Raw genomic sequence first — 23,898 nt, forward strand, 5'->3', positions numbered from 1 at the left:
TTTGGGTGAGAAATCAACCTTGAGTTGGACTCTTTAGGTTAGGGCCTTTTAACTGTAAGCTTCTCCCCTTTATTAATCAGCCAAAGGGTGCTGATGCAAAGTACCAGAAATCTGTTGGCTTTTATAAAGGGTATTTATATAGGGTAAAAGCTTACAGTTACAAGGCCCCAAAGAATCCAACTCAAGGTACCATAAGAGGTACTTCCTCTTTCAAAATCTGTTGCCACGTATTGAAGTAAGATGGTGGCCAAGGTTTGTGAGCGTTCAGCCTTCCTCTTTCCTCTTAAGGCTCAGTGGTCCCAGCTTCTTCCAATCTCAGCTGTAGGCTGGCATAGGGCTCATCTTTATTCCTCTTGGACTCGTTTCTTTCCAGGCTCAGCTTCTCTGTTCTCTTCACAAGGTCATCTGTAAACTCTCAGGCTCATCTCTTCTTGGGCTCCAGGATCCTCTGTGTATCTTCTCTGTGTATCTACTTCTGTATATTTCTTCTTCTTCCTTCTTGATTGAATATCTGCTTATATAGCCCACCAAGGGAGTGGGGACTCATTTCTGCATGCCCTAATGACATGGTCAAATCAAAGCCCTAATCTTAACATAATTTAATCAAAGACATATCAGCTGAATATAATACAATCAAAGGGTATCATGCACAGAGGAACAGACCAGTTTACAAACACAATCAAATATCTCTTTTTGGAATTTATGAATAATATCAAATTGCCACATACCCCAAATAAATACCCTTTATAAAAGCCAACAGATTTCTGGCACTTTGTGTCAGCACCCCTTTGGCTGACTAATACACTCTTGATATGGGTTTGCCTTCCCTGCATGCAATGCTTCTTCAAAAACTACTATCCATGAACTTATTGGATTTCTTATTAACTGCCATGGTATTCTATAAACCACTGCTTCTAATCAAGGAACCCACCTCACAGCAAATGAAATGTGGGAATGGGCATATGCTCATAGAATTCACTGATTTTACCATGTTCCCCATCATCCTGAAGCAGCTGGAATGATAAACAGTGGAATTGCTTTTTGAAGACTCAATTACAGTGACAACTAGGTGGCAATACCTTGCAGTGTTGGGGCAATGCTCTCCAGGAGGGTGCGCATGCTCTAAATGAGCATCCACTCTACAGTGCTGTTGCTCCCATAGCCAGGATTCATGGGTCCAGGAATCAAGGGGTGGAAATGGGAGTGGCACCCTTACTATTATCCCTAATGATCCACTAGGAAAATTTTTGCTTCCTGTCCTGGTAACTTTAAGCTCTGCTGATCTACAGATCTTAGTTCCAAAAGGAGGAGTGCTTCCACCAGGTAACACAACAATGATTCCATTGAACTGGAAGTTAATACTGCTACCTGGCCACTTTGGGCTCCTCATGCCTCTGAATCAACAGGCAAAGAAGGGAATTATTGTACTGACTGGGGTGGTTGATCCTAACTGTCAAGAGGAAATAGGACTGTACCTACACATTGGAGGTAAAGAAGAGTTTGCCTGGAATACAGGAGCTCTCCTAGGCCATCTCATAGTACTATTAATACCATAATACCATTAATACCCTGTGATTAAAGTCAATGGAAAATTGCAACAACTCAATCCAGGCCAGGATAACAATGGCCCAGTATCTTCAGGAATGAAGATTTGTGTCACCCCATCAGTTAATGAAACATGGCTAGCTGAGGTGCTTGCTGAGGGTAAAAGAAACATGGAATGGGTAGTGGAAGAAGGTAGTGATAAATACAAATTTTGACCTTGTGACCAGTTACAGAAATAGGTCTGTAATGGTCATGAATATTTCTTCCTTGTTTTGTTATGAGTATATTGGTATATGTACATAAAATGAATATATTTATCTTCTTCCCTATCCTTTCCCTTATCATATGACGAAAGTTGTATTAGTGTCATGTCATAGTAATGGATTTGAAGTTTAAAAGTGAATATTACCCAAGGACTTGCACCCTATTCTGGAGGGATTTAGTGCATTTCCAGTGGTTCACAGGACATTTGAGTATTGTTTGGAAAAAATACATATGTCCATTATTGTTTTAATTTAGAAGTTAAGTATGGCTTAAGGTTATGTGTATGGCTGCCAAGTTGACAAGGGGTGGACTGTAATGGTTAGACTAATATGCCACTTGACCAGGTAATGGTGCCCAGTTGTCTGGTCAAGCAAGCACTAAACTAATTGCAAAAAAATGGCATTTCATGGACTTAATTATTAGTGAGTTGACTGCATATATGACTGATTTTATCTATAGTCAGCTGAGGAGATGCCATCAGTAATGAATGAGGTCTCATCCAATTAGTCGAAGGCCTTAAAAGGAGAAGTGATTTCAGCATTAAGAGAGAGAATTACCATCTCTACTTCAGATAGCCAGCATCTTCTGGAGAACTCATCAAGGAGCTTCACCAGAGTCCCTGGCTTGCAGCCGGCCCTTCACAATTTGGACTTGTGCAAGCCCATGGTTGCATGAGACGGTTTAATAAAATCTCATACTATTTACAGATATCTCCTGCTGTTTCTTTTCCTTAGAAAACCCTGACTAATACAGTGCTGTACAGTATTATAGGCTTTGACAAATGTGTAATGTCATGTATCTGTTATTAAACTATCATACAGAACAGTTTCACTGCCCTAAAATGCCTGTGTTCCACCTATTCATCCTTCACCTTTCCCTCTGAAACCTGACAACCACTATTTTTAAATCAATGTTACAAGTTATTCTGTTAACACAAGATTTTAACTATAACAATAAATCCATTTTGGCCCTTGGTTACAACAACACTTTGGGTCTCTTGAAATTAATGTCAGCTCAAAGCCAGTGATTAATAATCCCCAAAATGTCTGATCATTAGTCTTTCCCCCATGCACAGTCACCTTGGTAAAAGGTTGTAGGTCTTTTTGGGGAAGGCTAGGAGGGAATTTAAGAGCATAAATTTTTGGTAGTGTTGCAGGGCCCTTCCCCAAGTGAACTTAAACTTTCCTTCATTCAAGGGGTTCTAAGTCTGTGAAATATTTTGAATTTAGTAGATTGCCCATTTATTTCACTTCTAGGTACCCCATGATCAACTAGCCAATGCCTGCAGCCAAGCTGCACTCCCAGTACCAAAATCTGTATTAGTCAGTGTGTTCTCGAGAAACATAACAAACAGGAGATGTGTGTGTGTAAAAATTATTAAATTTATTATAAGAATTGGTTCTCTTGACCATGGGACTTGGAAAGTCCAAATTCTGTAGGGCAGGATGCAAACTGGGAGCTCCAATGAAAGTTTTGATGAATTCCCCAGGAGAATCTGGCTGGCTGAAATAGAGAGAGAAATTCTTCTGTCTGCTGAAATCATCTGTTCTCCCTTTAAAGGTGTTCAACTGATTGGATGAGCTTTCCCTCATTACTTAAGGCAATCTCCTTTGTTGACTGTAGATGTAATTAGTCATGGATGCAATGAACTGACAAATGATTTAAATTCACAATTTTAATTCTCAGTTATAATCAGGTCATTAGGTCAGCACTTGGACCAAACAACTGGATACGATTACCTAGCCAATTTGACACAATGAATTTAACCGTCGCACTTAATGTTCACACAAAAACCTGTACATATATAGATGCTTATACCTGACTTACTTATAGTCGCTAACCCTAGAAACAACCCAAATGTGTTTTAATGGATTAAGGGATAAACAAACCGTGGTACATTCCTACTGTGGTATACACTCTAAGCAGCCTTCATAATTTCCACCTAAGGGTATTCGTGCCATTGTGCAATGCTGTTCCCTTGTGTGTGACTTATTGTTAACCAACAGAAACTGGCAATCGTAATCCCATGATTATGTTGATTATAAAAGATTCCTTCTTGTTGGCAGACTCTCTCCCTCCTCTCCTGCTGGCCTTGAAACAATCTGACTTGTCGTGAACTACTATGGATAGGGCAAGAAAGCAGAGAATTGTGAGCAGCCTTTAGAGCAAATTAAGAGATGCCTTAACATTTTAGCCCTCATTACATTTTCTGGCCAGAGTGCATTATTCTTTGAATATGCTCCCTTGGATTACATTTACTAATGTGGAAAGGAAATCATAGCTGTGGTTAGTGGTGCCAACGCTTCAAAGCGCTGACAGAAACACCTCTAGCCAGAGCCCTCCAAACGACTGGTCTCCATGCTCACCCGGTGGGCTTCACCAAAAAAGGGATTTGACCAGGACTCCTGCCCTGGTCTTCGCCAAGGTCCGCCGCAGCCTTGGGAGCCTGTAGCCCTGCCCCTCCAATTTTGACTCCTCCCCAGCGCTCTTCGTCTCGGGCACGTTCCCGTGTTGCGCCTGCGTGCTGGCGATGCTCCGGACCGTGGGCGGAGCCCGCACCAGCACTTGGTCTTGCTCTGCCCACTCCTTCCGCCCAGCATCCCCGCCCGGGCGCAGGACCCGCCTCCGCAGACACGCACTTCCGACGACGCTGCGGTACTGACCTCAGCTTTCTCGCAGAACCCACTAGAGCTCCGCAGAGCCCGGTAGAGCCGAGCAGAGGCGAGCAGAGCGAGCAGGGCGCGATGGACAGTCAGGCGAAGCTGATCAAGTTCCTCCTGCTGGCCCGGCCCCGGCGGCCCCAGACGCGTCGGTGGCGGAACCCGATTCCCTTTCCCGAGACGTTTGACGGCAGTACCGAGCGGCTCCCGGAGTTTATCGTCCAGACCGGCTCGTACATGTTCGTGGACGAGAACATATTCTCCACCGACGCCCTGAAGGTGACGTTCCTCATCACCCGCCTCACCGGGGCGGCGCTGCAGTGGGTGATCCCCTACATCAAGAAGCAGAGCCCCCTCCTCAATGATTACCGGGGCTTCCTGGCCGAGATGAAGCGCGTGTTCGGCTGGGTGGAGGAAGACTTCTAGGCCGGGACACCCTCGGGCCTGGGGGCGGGGGAGCTGGGGAGGGGCCCCTGCCCGGGTCTTCGCCGCCGATGGCGCCCTCCCTCCCCGCCCCCCCTCCCCCCTCCGCGAGCCGCCGCGTTCTCCCCGCGCTCCTGTCCCCTCCCGCGTCGTGCTTGTCTTTGTTCCAGAAATAGTGCTCCACGTCCCCGCTGCTGCCGCTGCTGCCGCTGGGCCTGGATCTGGAGCGAGCCGCCGCCCTCTTCGGCCCGCTCAGCCCCTCCCATGCGCCCTGGGACTCTGTCTTGTGCTCCATCCGCAAGCTGGGCCCCTGTGACATGCTGGACAGACCCTCGACAGCCCGGCCACTGCCATCTGCACCCCCTGCCAGACCACCAGGCCTGCAGCGGACTGCCTAGAGACCTGCGCTGGCGCGGCCATCACCGTGCACCACGTCCCAGCGACAGACGGCCGCCTTTGACCATCAGGACTCTCCTAGGAGGTATCTGAGCTGGCCATAGCCCCTGGACAATGATTCAGACAGTCACCACCCAGCAAGCGGCCAGCGTTTCATGTTCAGCGGTGCCCATTCCCTCCCGCTCCCAGAAACTTCATCTGCCCTGACCAGACATGGCTGTCAGGGCCCAGGTGTGCCTGGCAGCCAAATCGAGTCTTTTTTTTTCCCTGTGGACCAGTTATTTTTGCCCAGATTCCAGTTATCTTTAGTATTTGCAACTGTCTCTCAGATGTGTGCCTTTCCTTCAAAGCATTAAGCCCTGCTCTCTGCCCAGCTCCTCAACACTACCTGGACAAAAATCATCCATATTTTCAATAAATGTGAGATACTATTAAAAAAGAAATTGAGTCTCAGTGAATATAGTGCCTCTCCCTTCCTGGACCTCTAAATCATGTCCATACCTTTTTCAGAAGCTTTCCACAGGTGAGCATTCAATCCCAGATGATGGATCTCTGAAACTAGTGGATCTCATTCCATGCCCCTTAGAAAATGGCCCTGGTCTGATTTTGGTCAAGGTGATGTGAAAAGTCAGTTGGGAGGCTTTTCACCAAACAGGTTTTTTGTTTCCAAAAAGCAGCTTACATGCATAATTTCTGATTTATTTGAAACCATAAATCTCAAACAGAATGTTGATGAGCACCTGCGAAAATTTTATTTAATCTCTTACTCAGAGAACCAACAAGGTGGCATAGGTGCTTGGAAAAGAGGATTTACATTAATAGAGCTTTGAGTATATAGGAAATGGAGAAAGGAACGCAGATTGAGATGGTTGATTTAGGTATAAACCTGGTTGAAATCTGTAGGATAATAAAACTAACTTTTCCTATTACTATTTCTCTGCAGGCTAACCTTTTAAATCTACAACAATGTGTAAAAAGCCTCTGCTCCCTCATCTATTGTTGGTCAAAGTTAAATACCCTGATAGAGTCAGATGATCCTCAAGCTTATAGGACACCATTCTAGTGTGATCTTAAAAGGTTGTACAATCAGCTCGTAGCCTCATTTCTACATTTAAGTAATTTTTCCAGAACATGAGAAAGGAATAAATCACAGCAGTGGGTTATCACTATATTTTCCTCTTTGTACAGGTAAGCTTTTGCCATTCATGTGCTGTGGTTCACAGATCTGAACATTGCAGCTACAGATACATTATTTGCATTGTATATCTTATGATGTTCCCCCCAAGATTGTGAAAACATCATTAAATTAAAATTTGGCATCTCTTCTTTAAATCACAGGATGTCAAGATGTCAAAGTCTTGAAATCGCAGGTAAAATTTGAATTAATGAAATGAAATTTTTAATGCTTTGCTGAGTTTTTTTTAAATCTCTATTTTTTAAAATGTTACATTAAAAAAATATAAGGTCACCATATACCCCCACCCCCCTCACCTCACTCCTCCCACATCAACAACCTCTTTCATCATTGTGGCACGTGCATTGCATTTGGTGAATACATTTTGGCGCACTGCTGCACCACATGGATAATAGTTTACATTGTAGTTTATACTCTCCCCCAGTAACCCCAGTGGGTTATGGCAGGATATATAATGTCCAGCACCTGTCCCTGAAATATCATTTAGGACAACTCCAAGTCCAAAAAATGCTCCCATATCAAGTCTCTTCTTCCCTCTCCCTGCCCTCAGCAACTAAAGTGGCCACTTTCTTCACATCAATGCTATAATTTCTTCCATTACTAGTCATAATAGTTCCATAGTAGAACATAGTAAGTCCACTCTAATCCATATTTTATTCCTCCATCCTGTGGACCCTGGATGGTGATGTCCACTCCACCTCTATATCTAGAGGGGGGCTTAGATTCTACATGGATGATGGATGCAATTCTCCTACTTGGAGTTATAGGCACTCTCGGTTCCCTGGTGTGGTGGTTGACCTTCTTCACCTCCCTGTTAGCTGGCCTGGGTAAGTCCAATGAACCAGAGGGTAGGAGTTGCAAGTCTGCTGAGGCTCAGGGCCTGGCTGTCACATGGACAGTCCAGACATTCAGGTCTCCTGAGTATACACAACCCTAGCGCCAACCACAGTTTCAGTAAAAGTGACAGAAGAGGCATGTGTAAACCTCAGCAGGACCACAGAGAAAGCAGATACAACCCCAGGTACTGGTTCTCCTGAGGGCTACAGAGACCCACAGGTTCTATGGTCATGCCAAATGGCTCTGGAATTCAGTGCTGTGTCAGTTGGTCCTACTTTGGAATTTGTGTTCCTGAGTGTGATGGAGTTGCTGAGTTCTTAAAGCAATTGAAACCAGGCTGATTATGAGGTGCCAATTCAAAGTGTTGCCAGTCTGCTTTCCAGGATGGGTAAGAGGAACAATTGTGTTGAGTATATTCACTGTTTTGTTTTAAATATAGATTCAGCTAATGTAGTTTAAAAACTGTTTGGAAGTATTTTACAGAGTAGGTCCAACATGTCCCCTACAATCTGTGTCCCCTGGGCTCCAGAAGTTGACAGACTGGGCATTGATCTAATGGGATCCTTTGGCCTGTGTGGGTAACTCTTGCTCTCCCACAGCAAAAATGCCTCTGGTTTTTTTTTCTCCCTGACAGAATTACTCTAGAAGAGAATTGTTCCTATCGTAGTCCTGTTAATGGATGGCTCTGGATTCTGGGCTTCTAGGTTCTTGGCTTATGTCACGTGAAAGAATTTAAGGATGGGCCATAGGCTAGGCAAGGGAGTAGAGTTTATTAAGAAACAAGCAAACGAGAAAAGTCCGTAGTCCGAGGCATGGACCGCAGGTGGGCTGCAGAGATGCGTGCATGGCGCCCTAGGTCAGGCCTTTTTAAAGTCTTACCTCCTCCCCACTTCATAATGTTGGAGTGTGACCCCAGCTGTTTGCTGTTCTGATTGCTTGCTCCACCTGTTGGTTTCTCATGGGCCAGTGGTGAGACCTTTTTAGAGTACCTGGGACTTTCCCTTGACCCTGAATGGGATTCTCATTCCAAATGAGAATCTCGTTCTAGGGTCTTATTTGAAGGTCTCACAGAATCCCTGAGGAGGTTTCCGGGTGGGGTCTCATGGCTATGTGATCTGCTGGCCATGTTGTCTGCTGGCCATGTTGTCTCCAGCCATGTTGTCTGTTGGTTTTGTTGTCTGTTGGGCCTCAGCTGTGACCCACGTCTTCCCTTTCCCTATATTAACCTACCTCAACTCTCCCCTTAGAAAGTTTACACTTTTGTTTTTAAGGGGGCGCTGAAGGGTGATGGTCATTGTTCTGTAGCTGCTTCCTACTGGAAGGAGGAGTTAGCCCTCCATGACAAGGTGTAAAACTCTCTGACTATTCTATTGCAGTTGAGGAAAAATGGGTCTGGCACTCTGGTTGGAACTGGAGGAAATCCCTACATGACTAATAAGGCATTGATTCTCTAAGAAATTAACTTAATTAGAATTTTGAAGATACATGGTCCTATTAAAAAGACAGAAAGGATGATGATAAGCAGGCCCCCAAAGGGAGTCAACTATGGCCTATTGGACCATGAGAGTGAGAAAGGCCAGGTGCCTTCAGAGGCTGCATGCTCCCAAAGTTGATGGGAAACAGGATTCTTCCTTGAGTTCTTTCATGCTATTGGTTGACTCTAGGGAGATATTGTGGTAGACCTGCTGGATTTGGTATAAATTGCCAACCCCAGGTCTCATAGTGGTGGTTATGCCTACGACAGCTAGGAGAGGTATGAAGAGGCACTGCCCTAGGCAACAAAAAGACAGGCATATGGAAAGCAAAAGACAGTACTTAAGAGAGCCATTCTTTTATCTTATGGGCACATTCATGAACTACTTAGAAAATGAATTAAATCTATGAAGACTTTTAACATGTTCAATATCCCTCTGCATATGCTCTAGAATAGAAAAGATAACACCATAATCATCAAGCATATAGGTACAGTACTTTTACTAATCAATGCACAATTTCCTCTCTGAGCTGTAGTGAATAGGTCTAAACTCCAGGTTTGCAATACCATACGTGTTGTCTCTCCATGGGAGCAGGCCATAATGCCAATTGTTTTGGTTTAAGTTCTACTCACAATACACTGGTAATTACTGCTCCACTTGGTATGTCCTTCACACAGACAGCATGCTGCAACACAGTTGATCCTAGAGAGAGGCTAGGAAGATAGGCACCAGTGTTCACCAGCCTGATGCATAGTGCCCTTCAGCAGTAAGAAACAGAGCCAGTCTGTGGGGAAGCAGATGTGGCTCAACTGATAGAGCATCCATCTACCATATGGAGGGTCCAGGGTTCGATCCCCAGGGTTTCCTGACCCATGTGGTAAGCTGGCCTATGCACAGTGCTGTCACACTAAGGTGTGCTGTGCTATGCAGGGGCGTCCCCGCATAGGGATACCCCACGCGCAAGGAGTGCATCCTGCAGGGAGAGCCGCCCCGTGTGAAAAAAGTGCAGCCCACCCAGGAGTGGCACCACACACATGCAGCAAAATGACACAACAGAAAAGATGCAGTTTCCCAGTGCCACTGGATAATGCAGCAGACACAAAAGAATGCACAGTGAATGGACACAGAGAGCAGACAATGGGGGGGGGGGAGGGGAGAGAAATAAATAAAACAAATCTTTTTTAAAAAAACAACAAAAAACAGAGCCAGTCTGGAGGCAATGTCCAGAGCCAGTCTGGAGGCCATATCGAGTCATTGCTGGCTGCTGCAGGAGTCTGAACCTGGAACGTACTCTCCATCCACTTCAGGAGCGTGTTCAGAGATGGAGTAGATACTGTTATTGTTTTAGGGGTCAGAGTGACTGACTAAGCCAATACTTCAAATGGAGAGGCACCATGCAGTGTATTTGGCTTGGTATGAATGCACAAGAGAGTTTGAAAATATTGAAGTCTCTCTCTTAATTTTAATACACTTTCTAAACATTTCCAATGTAGTTTATGACATACCAAATGAACTTAACTACTTTAGTACATTACTTTTTGCTTCTACACCTTTACCATGATTATGTTGGCAGGTATTTTACTTTAGCAGTACAGGAAAAATTACTTTCTCCATTATTTTAGGAAAACCTAAGATTCCCAATGGAATCAATTTTATCTTTCCTTACAACCACTTTAAAATGGCTTCTGACAGGTTTCCCTATTATGAGGCTACTTTTTGTTATTAATATCAATTTAAGTTTCTAATTAATAATGGCTTCATGGAGTTAGCCATTTTAATGCTTCGGTTTAGGTGATGCTTTTACAAAACTCCTTATAATTAACCATAACCACATAGACTAGTTACTTTACCTTTACATAAGCTTATTAAATTACAATTAGCAACAATTGAAATTTACTCCATCCATTTAAGAGAGTACAGCTCTACATTTCCTTCTTTAATTAATTTCATTAGACATGAACTTACAATTTTCATCTTAAAGATACATTTAATGTTAATTTATTTAATTGGTATCCTATAAACCTAGGGAGATAATATCCAAGCTAAATAAAATGGAAACAATTATAGGTTACATAAGGAATGTTCCTTTCTTCCTTCACAGGAGGCTAAAACCTTTTTTAAAAATAAAATTCTAAAAAACTGTGAGTAATCATAAAAGCACACTGACTGCTAGGTTCTGGAATATATTATAATTTCTTTCCATAGCTTTCAAGGACTTTTCCATTACTTACTGAAATTTGACAATTGGATAATTAACCACCCTCATTTTAAAGCTGTTAAAAGATTTAAATTGGGGAATTATAGGGCAAACTGATTCTTAATTCCCCAGCCTAGAAGAGTTTTATTCTGCCACACCTATCCCCTCCCTCATAGCTCTTGCTAAGAAAAGGCCCTGGGGCTGGATAGGTAAAAGAGCTTAGGAAGATCTTTTTCCCTTTCCCAATAGTTTTTATATTCATATTTCTATATGACTTTTCCATTCTGATTAGCCTAATTTGGGCTCCAGGAATATTCTTTCACATATATAAGCACATATGTAATTTTTAACAATTTGAATAAAGCTCTTTTTTAAGAATGTTCATTTGTTAATTTGATACTACCATCCCGATGTATATCAATGTATGAAGATATACACTGAACAAAAAGGCAGACACAAATAGTTAGACACAAAAACATAAAACTCATGTTATTTATAATTTTCATTCTCTTATGAAATATTTAACTGTAAAATAACATTTAAAATATCTCTTTGAAGGCTATTTCTAATTACTTTTCACTGTGACCATGTGGTTTTGTACAAGAATTTCATTCCTTTTAATCGTTGGCTTATAACCAAATCATTCCCAATGCTCTAAAATGCAATTTATAACATTTTTCTTTGCTTCAGAACTTTTCTTATTTCCCATTTTGACTTTGATAGACCTTGCATGAGTAAGACTAATTCCAGTATATGCTCACTGAGGTCATTGAAGTCTCAGGGAAACCTGGTTTTTCAAATGACTTGCTGATTTTAGGAACATCATCACTGAAGGTGGGAGGCCCCCCAATCCCCAGTCCTCAGAGATAACAGGACTGCGGTGGCCACTGGACTCAAAGAGTGAACATCAAACCCTGAGGGTCAAGAATTTCGCCAGCTAGCAGTCTTGTCCACACCTGGTTAACCATGAGAGAAAGCAGGGTTGTTGACACCAGTGGAAGGACAGGAGACAGGGATGTCTCAAATTTGTCTTCCCTTGAGCCACAGCGGGCAGAAGAAGTTGCCATGCTACAAACAGGCCAGCCCTGAAATAACTATAAGCATAAGCAAGGGGTTAAGCTAGACCTGAAGTAGTCATAAACAAAGGAAAACTCAATTTAGAATTATCATCACAATAGCAAGCATACACAAGGGTGAGGTTAGAGCTGAAGTAACCATAAATAAAGATATATTAGTCTAAGGTTTCTATCACAGTAGTAGGTTTTGAGCTAAATCTGCCCAGTTATAGCAATTTTATTTATTTTTATTTTTTTTAGTTATAGCAATTTTAGATCTTATTTTTCCACTGTTTTATAATATAAAGGCATCTATATAATGATCTCAACTCTTAGTTATAGTTTCTAGTAAGTTTCCACTTCAAAAACAAATTGGGGGAAGTGGATGTGCTCAAGCAATTGGGCTCCTGTCTACTATATGGGAGGTCCCAGGTTTGATTCCTGGGGTCTCCTGGTGAAGGCAAGCTGGCCTGTGCCACCATGGACAGCTGAGAGCAGACAGTGAGCACAAACAACAGCGGGGGGGGGGGGGGGTGGCAATAAATAAATAAAGTAAAAGAAATATTTAAGAAAAACCAATTGGTCACTTTTGTTTATTAACTAAGCAACTAAAACTGTTTTATTAGTAACATTAATATTGCTAAGTTTTTCTGCTCTTCCAGCAGTTGAACTAATTCCATGTGATTTCTTTTATACATCATATTCAATTGCAAGATAGTGTTGAAATTTAAAGACTCAATTTCAGGTTGTCTTTCACAGTTATCTAATCTATGACAAGCAAATCCCAAATCTGATTTACAAGTTCCTAGGCATGAGCAGACTGACAAAGTTAAACACAGATTTAAAAGTTATACACAGGCGGTGGACTTGGCCCAGTGGTTAGGGCATCTGTCTACCACTTGGGAGGTCCGTGGTTCAAACCCCGGGCCTCCTTGACCCGTGTGGAGCTGGCCCATGCGCAGTGCTGATGCGCACAAGGAGTGCCCTGCCACGCAGGGGTGTCCCCCGTGTAGGGGAACCCCACTCGCAAGGAGTGTGCCCCGTAAGGAGAGCCACCCAGCGCAAAAGAAAGTGCAGCCTGCCCAGGAATGGTGCTGCACACACGGAGAGCTGACACAAGATGACACAAGAAAAAGAAACACAGATTCCCGTGCCGCTGACAACAACAGAAGCGGAGAAAGAAGATGCAGCAAATAGACACAGAGAAGAGACAACCGGGGCGGCGGGGGGGGGGAAGGGGAGAGAAATAAATAAATATTTTAAAAAAATAAAAATAAATGAAAGTTATACACAAAGTTAAGCACAGATTAGAACAGAAGAGGGAATGTTACACACTTAGCCTAGGAAAAGGTCTTTATTTTTTTTTAATTAAAAAAATTTTTTAAGATACATAGATCACACAAAATTTTACATTAAAAAATATAAGAGGTTCCCATTTACACCCCACCCCCAATCCTCTCACATCAACAACCTCTTTCACCATTGTGGCACATTCATTGCATTTGGTGAATACATTTTGGAGCACTGCTGCACCATATGGATTATAATTTACACTCTTCCCCAGTACTTTCAGTGGGTTATGGCAGGATATATAACGTCCAGCATCTGTCCCTGCAATATCATTCAAGACAACTCCAAGTCCCAAAAATGCCCCCACATCACATCTCTTCTTCCCTCTCCCTGCCCTCAGCAACTACCATGGCCACTTTCACCTTATTAATGCTACAGTTTCTTCCATTATTAGTCACAATAGTTCCATAGCCGAATACCAATAAGTCCAATCTAATCCATATTTTAAGAATCACCTAAATGCAAAACTCCCAGTATCTGCCCATGGCAGAAACTTCGTTCAGTACCCTACAGCTTCGTTCTTCCAGGAAAATCCCTGGACCACAGCTAGGTACGGAGCTAAGGAGTCCAGAGAAACCCTGCCCCCAAAGAGACACAAATTGGGGCTACTCTGGGGGCTGCATCCCGTTACATTACCTCCTGCAAAGGGTAAAGTCCTGCTAGGCTTTTTCACTGGCAGGGTTGGAGTGTTCCAAGGGAATAGGCAGGGAGCTAGGAATAGCCAGGAAACTTTAAAAATCTTAATTGATGATATAGGAGGTTCCTTATTTTACAGGGGAGAGGTTTAATAAATGCTTAGATCTTAATTCTCCACTCACTCCCCTCATTAGGCACATCCAAGATTAGAGGAGGTTCAGAGTGCTGGCTAAGCCTGAGTAATTGGCTCCCATGTTAATTAAGAAATTAACAACCCTACCTGCCACATCAAGGGTCACCTGAGGCTTCCAGCTTGATAGTTCACGCATTGCTTCAGGCCCCTTCTGTCCTCCCCTGGGGCAAGGCCCCAGTGGTCTCTATGGCGAGGCAGCTTGGGGCCAGGTTCCTGCTGTTGTGGAGCCACAATTTGGGTAACCGTGAGGTGGCCAGTGTCTTTAATAGGGGCAGTTAAAGGTGAGCCTCTCCCAGACTCTGCTCCTGCTCCTCCTTACCTTCTCCATCTTGGTGGCATGGTCACAATTCTTGAAAACTGAGAAGGCTGTTTCTAAAAGGGAGTTAACAGATGTTTGGGGCCCACATAAATTTCTGCAGATATCCAAGGCAGACTGGAGCTCTTAGGAGGATCTGTCCTTTTCTAGAGTTAGGATCTACTAAGAGGGTGTTTTTATTGCCTCTACCAGCATTCTTTGAAATAAGGCTGGGTTTCTAGGTTCTGCCTCTGAGTAACTTCTCTGTGCATTTAATTGCCTGGTTTGGTAGTACATTTCCTCAACCCTTTAAGGAGACATGTCCATGTGGTCTCTGGCCCTCAGATCTATGTCCTTTCCTTCTTTCCTCTTACACAGACTTAACTGGAATTCAGGGTCCCATACACAGGTAACTTTGGGCCATACAGTGACTATGTGGAGTAGCAGGAAAACGTTCATCTCTTTCTTTTTAGATTATCAGAAGGCTGTTTGTCCCAATTAGAAGCTGCACATTATCCTAGGGGAGGATAAATGCATTTGTCAGTCTGAGTGGCATCCCACCACTAGGCCTGGTTGAACTGATTGCTCACTGAGCCAGCATCCTGGAGGTTGGAAACCCTGCCTGCTGTCCCCACATTCTGGGGATTGGGAGCCTTATGTATCTGCCCATCCCCAGAGCCTTAGAGGTCTTGGGAGATGTCTGGGTTTGGATCCGAGACCTTAGATCCATAACCAGGCTTTCCTCTAGGAAAGGGACTGGCTAGGGACTGTTCATTTGTCTACTTTGCAGAGGTCTTAGGAGATAGCCATGAGTGAGCTCATCTCCTGCGGTTCTCCAGCTTACATACAAACAGTCTCAGGGGCCCAGGAGGTAATCTCTGGGCCTCACTAATAAAAGGGCACAGACAGGCTTTAATTAAAGCTCACCAGTCCTTGGTGGGGGATGGGGAGCCCCACTTGCCTTTCTATTTCCCAGCTGGCTCACCAAATAATGTTACTGTGTGGCTCTGGATTCTGGGCTTCTAAGTTCTTGGCTTATGTCACATAAAAGAATCTAAGGACATGCCATAGGGTAGGCAAGGGAGTAAAGAGTTTATCAAGAAGCAATCAAATGAGAAAAGTCCATGGTCCGAGGCATGGACCACAGGTGGGCTGCAGAGATGCACGCATGAAGCCCTAGGTCAGACCTTTTTAAAGTCTTACCTCCTCCCCCTTTCATAATGTTGGATTGAGGCCCCAGCTCTTTGCTGTTCTGATTGGTTGCCCCACCTGTCAGTTTCTTATGGGCCAATGGTGAGACCTTTTGAGGGTATCCAAGGCTTTCCCTTGACCCTGAATGGGATTACCATTCCAAATGAGATTCTTGATCCAAATGAGATTCTCATTCCATGGTCTCTCTCATTTGTGTGTCTTGCAGGACCCCTCAAGAGGTTTCCAGGTGTGATCTCATGACCATGTGGTCTGCTGGCCATGTTGTCTGCCCTTCACATTGTCTCTCAGCCTTGTTCTTTGCCAGGCCTCAGCTGTGATCCAAGTCTTCCCTTTCCCTATACTAACCTGCCTCAGTGCTATCAGCCCAATTTCTTTTTTGTGCTGTAAATACCTTGTAAAGAGTATGTATTTGTCAGCCAAAGGGGTGCTGATACAGAATACCAGAAATCTGTTGGTTTTTTAAAGGATATTTATTTGGGGTAGAAGCTTATAGTTACCAGGACATAAAGCATAAGTTACTTCCCTCACCAAAGTCTTGCCATGTGTTGGAGCCATCTGCAAGGGTTCAGGCTTCCTCTTCGTCTTAAGGCTCTGTGGTCCCAGCATCTTCCATTGTCAACTGTGGTCTAGGATAATTCTCATCTGTCTCTCCCAGGCTCGTTCCTCTCTGGGCCCAGCTACTCTGTTCTCTCCACAAGGTCAGCTGTAGATTATAAGGCTCTCTATCTTTCTGGGGCCTCTGCCATGTCTATGGAGCCATCGCTCTTCCTCTGTGTTCTTCTCCTGTGTGTTTACTTCCCAGGGCTCCAGCATCAAAAATTCCAACTAACTCCTCTATTGTGTAGTTTTCTCTGTGAGTCCCCACCCACTAAGGGAGCAGGGACTCAATGCCTTACTGATATGGCCCAATCAAATAATCATTTAATGAAGTAAAAATGAAATGTCTGAATTTAATGCAATCTAATACACCCAGAGGAACAGACCAGTTTACAAACATAATCCAATATCTATTTCTGGAATTCATAAATAATACCAAACTGCTACAGGGTAATAGCTTGCAAGAGTTAATTATGAGCACTTTAGAAAGGGTCACTAAAGGGACATATCAGACTATCGCCACTTTACTCACTGTGCCAACTGTTCGTCACAAAGAGATACTCATTACCATCTCCAAAGGATGTCTCACTGCATGAAGGGTCGAAAGAACACCTCAATGTCAGCCACCAGAACCAGCAGCCCTATGCTCCCAACCCACTCCATGGGAGAAAACCTGATCTATGCAAACCCCTGTTGTTCCATAGTGGAAGGATTCTGTTCCTTCCCCACCTGGATCAGATGTAGCAGCAGGGATGAGTTGGTGCCATAAAAAGTACATACTTTTAGCCTGGCTCTCATCAGTGAATATTTACATGTGTTTGCAATAAAAAGGAAAGGAATGAGCAGGCCACTATCTGCTAGGGTTAAGTCTTAACTCAAGGCAATCCTGAGAAAAGAGTCAACCCACATTTAACCTCCCATTTTAGGAGCCAGGCTAACACACCCAGTCTCAAGCACTGGGTTTTTTTGTGGGTCTCAGGGAAAGTCCACAGGCCATGCTTGGACTGTGCCCTACCATGGGATAAGAGGACTGGAATTTATAAGGGGAAGAGAGAGGGATTTTTTTCAATACTTTTAAATCTCAACCATTGCAGTTACGTTCTTGGTTTGTTACCCTAACTTCCTTCTCAGCAATCTGCTCCATACCTGACCAACAAGCGTCAACACAGAAGGAAGAAGAAATGTAAAGACTGACAAAAGGAAGATAGATACAAGAAGGAAACAAAAGAAATACAATTAACCACTTTTTGGAGCAAGTGGTTGGGGCCAATAATGCCTTGGAGCCTATTCTTAAAATAGTATCACACAAATTGCAACACTCAGATCCACAACAATTTAATACGGGACTAAGAGGCGCTTGGGTAGTTCAGTGACCTGAGGCCTTGGATTCCTGAGAATCCTGGTAGGAGAACTCGAGAAAGGCCTTAATCCCCACTTCAACTCTGTGAGGCCAAAAATTCCTAGATAAGACAACACCCCAGCCCTCCCTATAAGTGCATCTTAAAGCACATGTGCACATTCTTAAGCACCATAGCTATCTATACCAGAACCATTCCTGCTACACATAAGTAACTTCAAAGATACATGTTTATGATCTAGCAAATCCCATCTTGGCTCTGTGCCTCCCTTGTTATTAACTGTGACATTTTGAAGTTCTTTTATGAATCTCAAAAAAGAGAAAGAGTATGTTTTTGGTTTTTTTTTAAAGATTTATTTTTTATTTATTTCTCTCCCCTTCCCTGCCCCCCACCCCCAGTTGTCTGCTCTCTGTGTCCATTCACCGTGTGTTCTTCTGTGTCCACTTGTATTCTTGTCAGCAGCACCCGGAATCTGTGTCTCCTTTTGTTGCATCACCTTGCTGCATTAGTTCTCTGTGTGTGCGGCACCAGTCCTGGGCAGGCTGCACTTTTTTCACACTGGGCAACTCTCCTTACAGGGCACACTCCTTGAGCATGGGGCTCCCCTACACAGGGGACACCCCTGCGTTGGACAGCACTCCTTGTGTGCATCAGCACTGCAGATGGGCCAGCTCATCACATGGGTCAGGAGGCCCTGGGTTTGAACCCTGGACCTCCCATGTGGTAGGCAGATGCTCTCTGTGTTGAGCTAAATCCGCTTCCCTGAGTATGTTTTTTTAACTAATTCCTTCCTGTGGGTGTGAGACCCTTTTATTGGACTATGTCAGTGAGGCATGACTCAGGTTGAGTCTCCACCCACTTTGCTGGGTCTGATATAAACAAATACAGAGAGGGAGAGGCACACATACAGGAAAAAGGAATTCTGTCGTATTTGATCCTGCATATAAAAGGAAGACTCATGGATTGCTAGCAGTCAATGCTTGAGTATGACTCCCCCAAGAAGCTGGGCCCACAGAGCAGCTCAAGGTTGAGGAGAATAGCCCAGGCTGAAGAGATGAGCCATATGCCTGATAGCTCACACCTGAATTCAGAAAGAAAGAGGAGCAGCTAAGACTGAGAGGAGGACCAGTAAGAGACAATCCCTATGCCTGGCTTCCCACAGCTGAGCTCTGGGAGATGGTAGATTCTGGTGGGAAAGGCAGAGACCTTGGCAGACATCACTTGCCATATTGCTTTACCATGAGGTAACATGCCAGGATCAAAAGTATCTGACTTTGGTGAGAAAGCATCTTCGCTGATGCCTTAATTTGGACATTTCACAGCCTTGGAACTGTAAGCTTTTACCCAAATAAATTTCCCATTAACCTATTTCTGGCATTTTGCATCAGCAACCCTGATGCAGCCTTGTGGCAAAGTAAAACATTACCCCATTTAATCCCCTATAACCTACTGGTGCACTACTCTGAATGTCCTGTGATTGCCCAGGACCAGCTTCCTGGTCTGTAAGTGCCCTAATAAACTGTTACTATTATGTTATATAGAGAAGCCTGCTTTGATTTTTGGTCCTAAGTGCCCATTGAACTTCAGTGGAACTATACTATAGGTTCACGGCTGGATAATTGGTGAGCCAGCCAGGAGACTGAAAATGAAACAAGGTGAGGAAAATAGGAATCTGCAGTGGAAATCCTGGGGTGGCCAACTTCTAGTTTGTAGGGGTAGGTAGCCCATTTTTTAGAACAGTTCAGCTCTGTGCATGAAAATGGGGATGCCCCCAAAATGCCAGCTGAAGTGCTATTTGTCCTGCAGGGACACTTAGAAGTAATGGCATGTAAAGTGGTAAAAATGCATGAACAAAGGATGCTGTGGTGTCAGGTCCAAGTGATTATCCAGAGGGACAATGGGAGGAGGAAGCTGAAATTGAAGATGAGCTAAAGAGGCAAGGCCATTAATAACTACAAAGACGAAAGCAAACAGATATCCCGATGACCATCAGGAAATAATCCCTGTTCAGAAGCAAATAGTAATGGGGGAGTAAAATTAACAGAAAAGTTTAAACAAACGGGCTGAGAGAGCATAGCCACTTGGTTGCTAAGATTATGGGACACAGTGGGAGATAGCATTATGTTTTCAGGAGTGAAATGGGAAAAATGGCTGGCATAACTACACATCCCTCTCTTCACCAGCATCCTCACCAGACATGGCAAAGGCCTCATGACATGGAAAATTTATTAGTGTGCCAATAAATTAGAAAATTAGGATGAAACGGACAATTTCCTAGAAACACAACAGACACTGACACTTGAAGAAATAGAAGACCTCAACAACCCAATCCCAAGTAAAGATATTGAATTAGTCATCAAAAACTTGCCAACAAAGAAAAGTCCCATTACCAGATGGCTTCAAAGGTGAATTCTACTAATCATTGCAAGAAGAATTAATACCAATCCTGCTTTAACATTTCCAAAAAACTGAAGTGGCAGGAAGACCACCTAACTCATTCTATGAAGCTAACATCACCCTAATACCAAGTCCAAGTAAAGATATAACAAGAAAAGAAAATTACAGACCAATCTTTCCAAGGAATATAGATGTAAAAATCTCCAACAAAACACTTGAAAATTGAATCCAACAGCACATTTAAATAATTATACACCATAATCAAGAAGGTTTATTCCCAGGTATACAAGGGTGGTTTAACAGAAGAAAATCAATTAATGTAATTCACCATATTAACAAATTGAAGTAGAAAAATCACATGATCATCTCTATTGGTGCAGAAATGTCATTTGACAAAATCCAGCATCCTTTCTTGATAAAAACACATCAAAAGAAAGGACTAGAAGGAAACATCCTCAACATGATAAAGAGCATATATGAAAAATGCACAACTAACATCATACTCAAAGTCAAAAGACAAAAATGTCCACTGTCACCACTATTCAACATTTTCTAGAAGCTCTAGCTAGAGCAATTAGGCAAGAAAAACAAATAAAAGGCATCCAAATCAGAAAAGACATAAAGCTCGCAATATTTGCAGATGACATGATTCTTTACTTAGAAAGTTCCAATAAAATCTATAGCAAAGTTACTAGAGCTAATAAATGAGTTCAGCAAAGTGGCAAGATACAGAAATCATGCAAAAATCATGCAATAAAGCATATACAATAGTAATGAGCAATATGAGGAGGAAATCAAGAAAAATTCCATTTACAATGGCAAATATAAGAATAAATTATCTAGGAATAAATTTAACCAAGGATGTAAATGACTTGTATTCAGGAAACTACAAAACATTGCTAAAAGAAATAGAAAAAGACCTCAATAAATGGAAAGAACATTCTGTGTTAATGAATTGGAAGACTGAATATTAAGATATCAATTCTACCCAAATTGATTTACAGATTTAAAGCAATCCAAATCAATATTCCAACAATCTAATTTGTAAAAGTGAAAAAACCAGTTATCAAATTTATTTGGAAGGACAAGGGGCCCCAAAAAGACAAAAACATCATGAAAAAGAAGGATGAAGTTGGAGGACTCCCACCTCCTGACTTAAAAGCATCGTACAAAGCTGTAGTGGTCAAAACAGCATGATAACAGAATGAAGATAGACAGATTGACCAAAAAATTGAATTGAGCATTTGAAAATAGATCCTCACATATATGGTCAATTGATTTTTGACAAGGCTGCCAAGTCTCTTCAACAAATGGTGCTGTAAGAACTGGATATCCATAAGCAAAAGAATGCAATCTCACATCTTATACAAAACTTACTCAAAATTGATTGAAGACCTAAATATAAATATAAAAGCCAGGACCATAAAACTCCCAGAAGATTATATTGAGAAGCATCTTCAAGATCTTGTGGTAGGAAGCGGTTTCTTAGACCTTATACCCAAAGCATGATCAATGAAAGAAAAAAAAATAGATAAATGGGACTTCCTCAAAATGGAATACTTTTGCACTTCAAAGGACATTGTCAAGAAGGTGAAAAGACAGTCTACTCAGTGGGAGAATGTATTTGGAAACCACATATCCAATAAGGGTTTAATATTCAGAATATATAAAGAGATCCTACAACTCAGTGATGAAAAGATAAATAGCCCAATTAAAAATGGGCAAAATTAAAAATGGGCAAAATATTTGAATAGACATTTTTCCAAAGAGGAAATACAAATGGCTAAAAAGCCCATGAAAAACTGTATGATCTCTCTGATGGTTAGGCTAATGTAAAGGTCCTAAACTAATGTGTCAACTTGGCCAGGTAATGGTACACATTTGTTTGGTCAAGCAAGCATTGGGCCAATTTTAACACAAGGATATTTCATGGACTTTAATTATCAGTGAGTTGATTGCATCTATGACTGATTATATCTACAATCAACTGAGGAGACTGTCTTCAGCAATGAGTGACATCTCATCTGATCAGCTGAATGCCTTAAAAGGAGAAATGATTTCAGCATTCAGAGAGAGAATTCCCATCTCTTCTTTGGACAACCAGTGTCTCCTGGGGAACTCATCAAGGACCTTCATCAAAGTTCCTGGCTTGCAGCCTGACCTATGGAATTTGGAGTCATGCATTGCCATGGTTGCATGAGACAATTTTATAAAATCTCATACATTATCTCCTGTCAGTTCTGTTTCTCTAGCGAACCCTGACTAATTCAATCTTATTGATATGAAATCACTAGAAAAGACAATTTACAGAGTCAGAAACTAGAAAACAGGTTACCAGGCATTGGCATGGGGCTAGGGAATGGGGGGTTAATGCTTAATTAGTACAGAATTTTGTTTTGGGGTGATGGAAAAGTTTTGGTAATAGCAGGTGATGATCATTGCACAGCATTGTGAATGAAGATAGCACCACTGAATTATATATTTGAATATTGTTAGAAGGAGAAATTGTAGGTTTTATATACATTATTAGAAAAAAAAATTTTTAACTGACCAACAAATATTTATTGAATGCCTATGATGTGCTAGATATTTTTCCAGGTACTTGGGGTACATCAGAGAACAAGGCCATAATCCCTGCCCTCGTTTTGTTTACAGTCTAGTGGTTATTGCTGCTTCTTCCCGCACACCATAAACCCCGGCAAGTCACCGCGCCTCCCTGCACCTCAGCGTCCTCGGCTGCCCATTGGGGAAGTAAGTGGGCCCAGCTCAGGTGTGGCTAATGGGCCTGGGGTACAGTAGATGCCTCACAGGACACCCACCCCAACCCACCACCCAGACAGTTGGGGCTGGAAGTTGATTTTAAATAATAAAGTACAATGGGGAAAAGGTGGAGCAATCTGAGTTGGCTTCTCTGGTGTGCTGTGGTGATGGGGGGAGGGCCCAAGCTGTGACAGGGCTAGGGCTGGCTACACAACCTGCTGCTGCTGCTGCTTGCTGGCTGCCTTGTTGGCAAGGTCCTTGGCCTTCTCTGTAGCTGCCAGTGCCATCTCCTTTGCCTTCTCCTTGGTCTCCTTGGCTGTCTCAACAAGTGTTTTGGAAGGCGCCTCATCTTGCAGCTTGGCCAAGGATGTATTCAAAACCCTTCATAGTCTTGGTCACGTTGCTTTTAAGCAGGGCCAGACCAAAGCCCTGGACAGCTCTGGAAACGTCAAATAAGCTAGAGGAAACCCAAACTTCCTGGAAGATTTCGGTCTAGTCAATGTTATCAGAGTCCACACAGTAAACACATCGTTCCTCCACCACCATCAGCCGAGCGTGGTTGAAATTCCAGGCGAAGGTGGTCATGGTCTGTTTCTGTGGGTCCGCAGTAGAATCCTCCAGGATGTACGAGTGAGCGGCAGTGGCGGGAAACAGTCGCTGGGCCCAGCGGGGCATACTATCGGTCTTGGTCAGGAGTCGCCAGGCCGGGAGCTTCTGGTCAGGGGTCACCTCCCGGTGTACTATGTCTTCCGTCAAGACGTGTTTGCTCTGTGACAGAGCGGGTTTCCTGGAGCTCACGGAATTCGGGGGCGGGGGTTGCATGGGGAGCTTCCCCCGGGGTGGAGTGTTATTCTGGCGGCTCTTCTGTCGGAGTAGCAGCAGCCGGCCAAGCTCCTCGCACCAAGAGGAGAGCAGGGCAGTGCACGTAGGCTGCCGGCCCAGCCACTTTGCAGTGGGGGAGCGCGAGCAGAGATGAATCAAAAAAAAAAAAATTTTTTTTTTAATAACCATAGGACTGCTCAAAACATACACTGAACCCCAATGTAAACTATT

The 23,898-nt window shown here is 43.2% G+C and overlaps 1 pseudogene; it reads right to left on the bottom strand.

The window, feature by feature from the left end:
* Window positions 1-23,051: 23,051 nt before the first annotated feature.
* Window positions 23,052-23,667, bottom strand: LOC101423883 (PRELI domain-containing protein 1, mitochondrial pseudogene; annotated as a pseudogene).
* Between the last annotated feature and the right edge of the window lie 231 nt (window positions 23,668-23,898).

The sequence above is a fragment of the Dasypus novemcinctus genome, chromosome X (assembly GCF_030445035.2).
Source record: "Dasypus novemcinctus isolate mDasNov1 chromosome X, mDasNov1.1.hap2, whole genome shotgun sequence".
Taxonomy (NCBI): domain Eukaryota; kingdom Metazoa; phylum Chordata; class Mammalia; order Cingulata; family Dasypodidae; genus Dasypus; species Dasypus novemcinctus.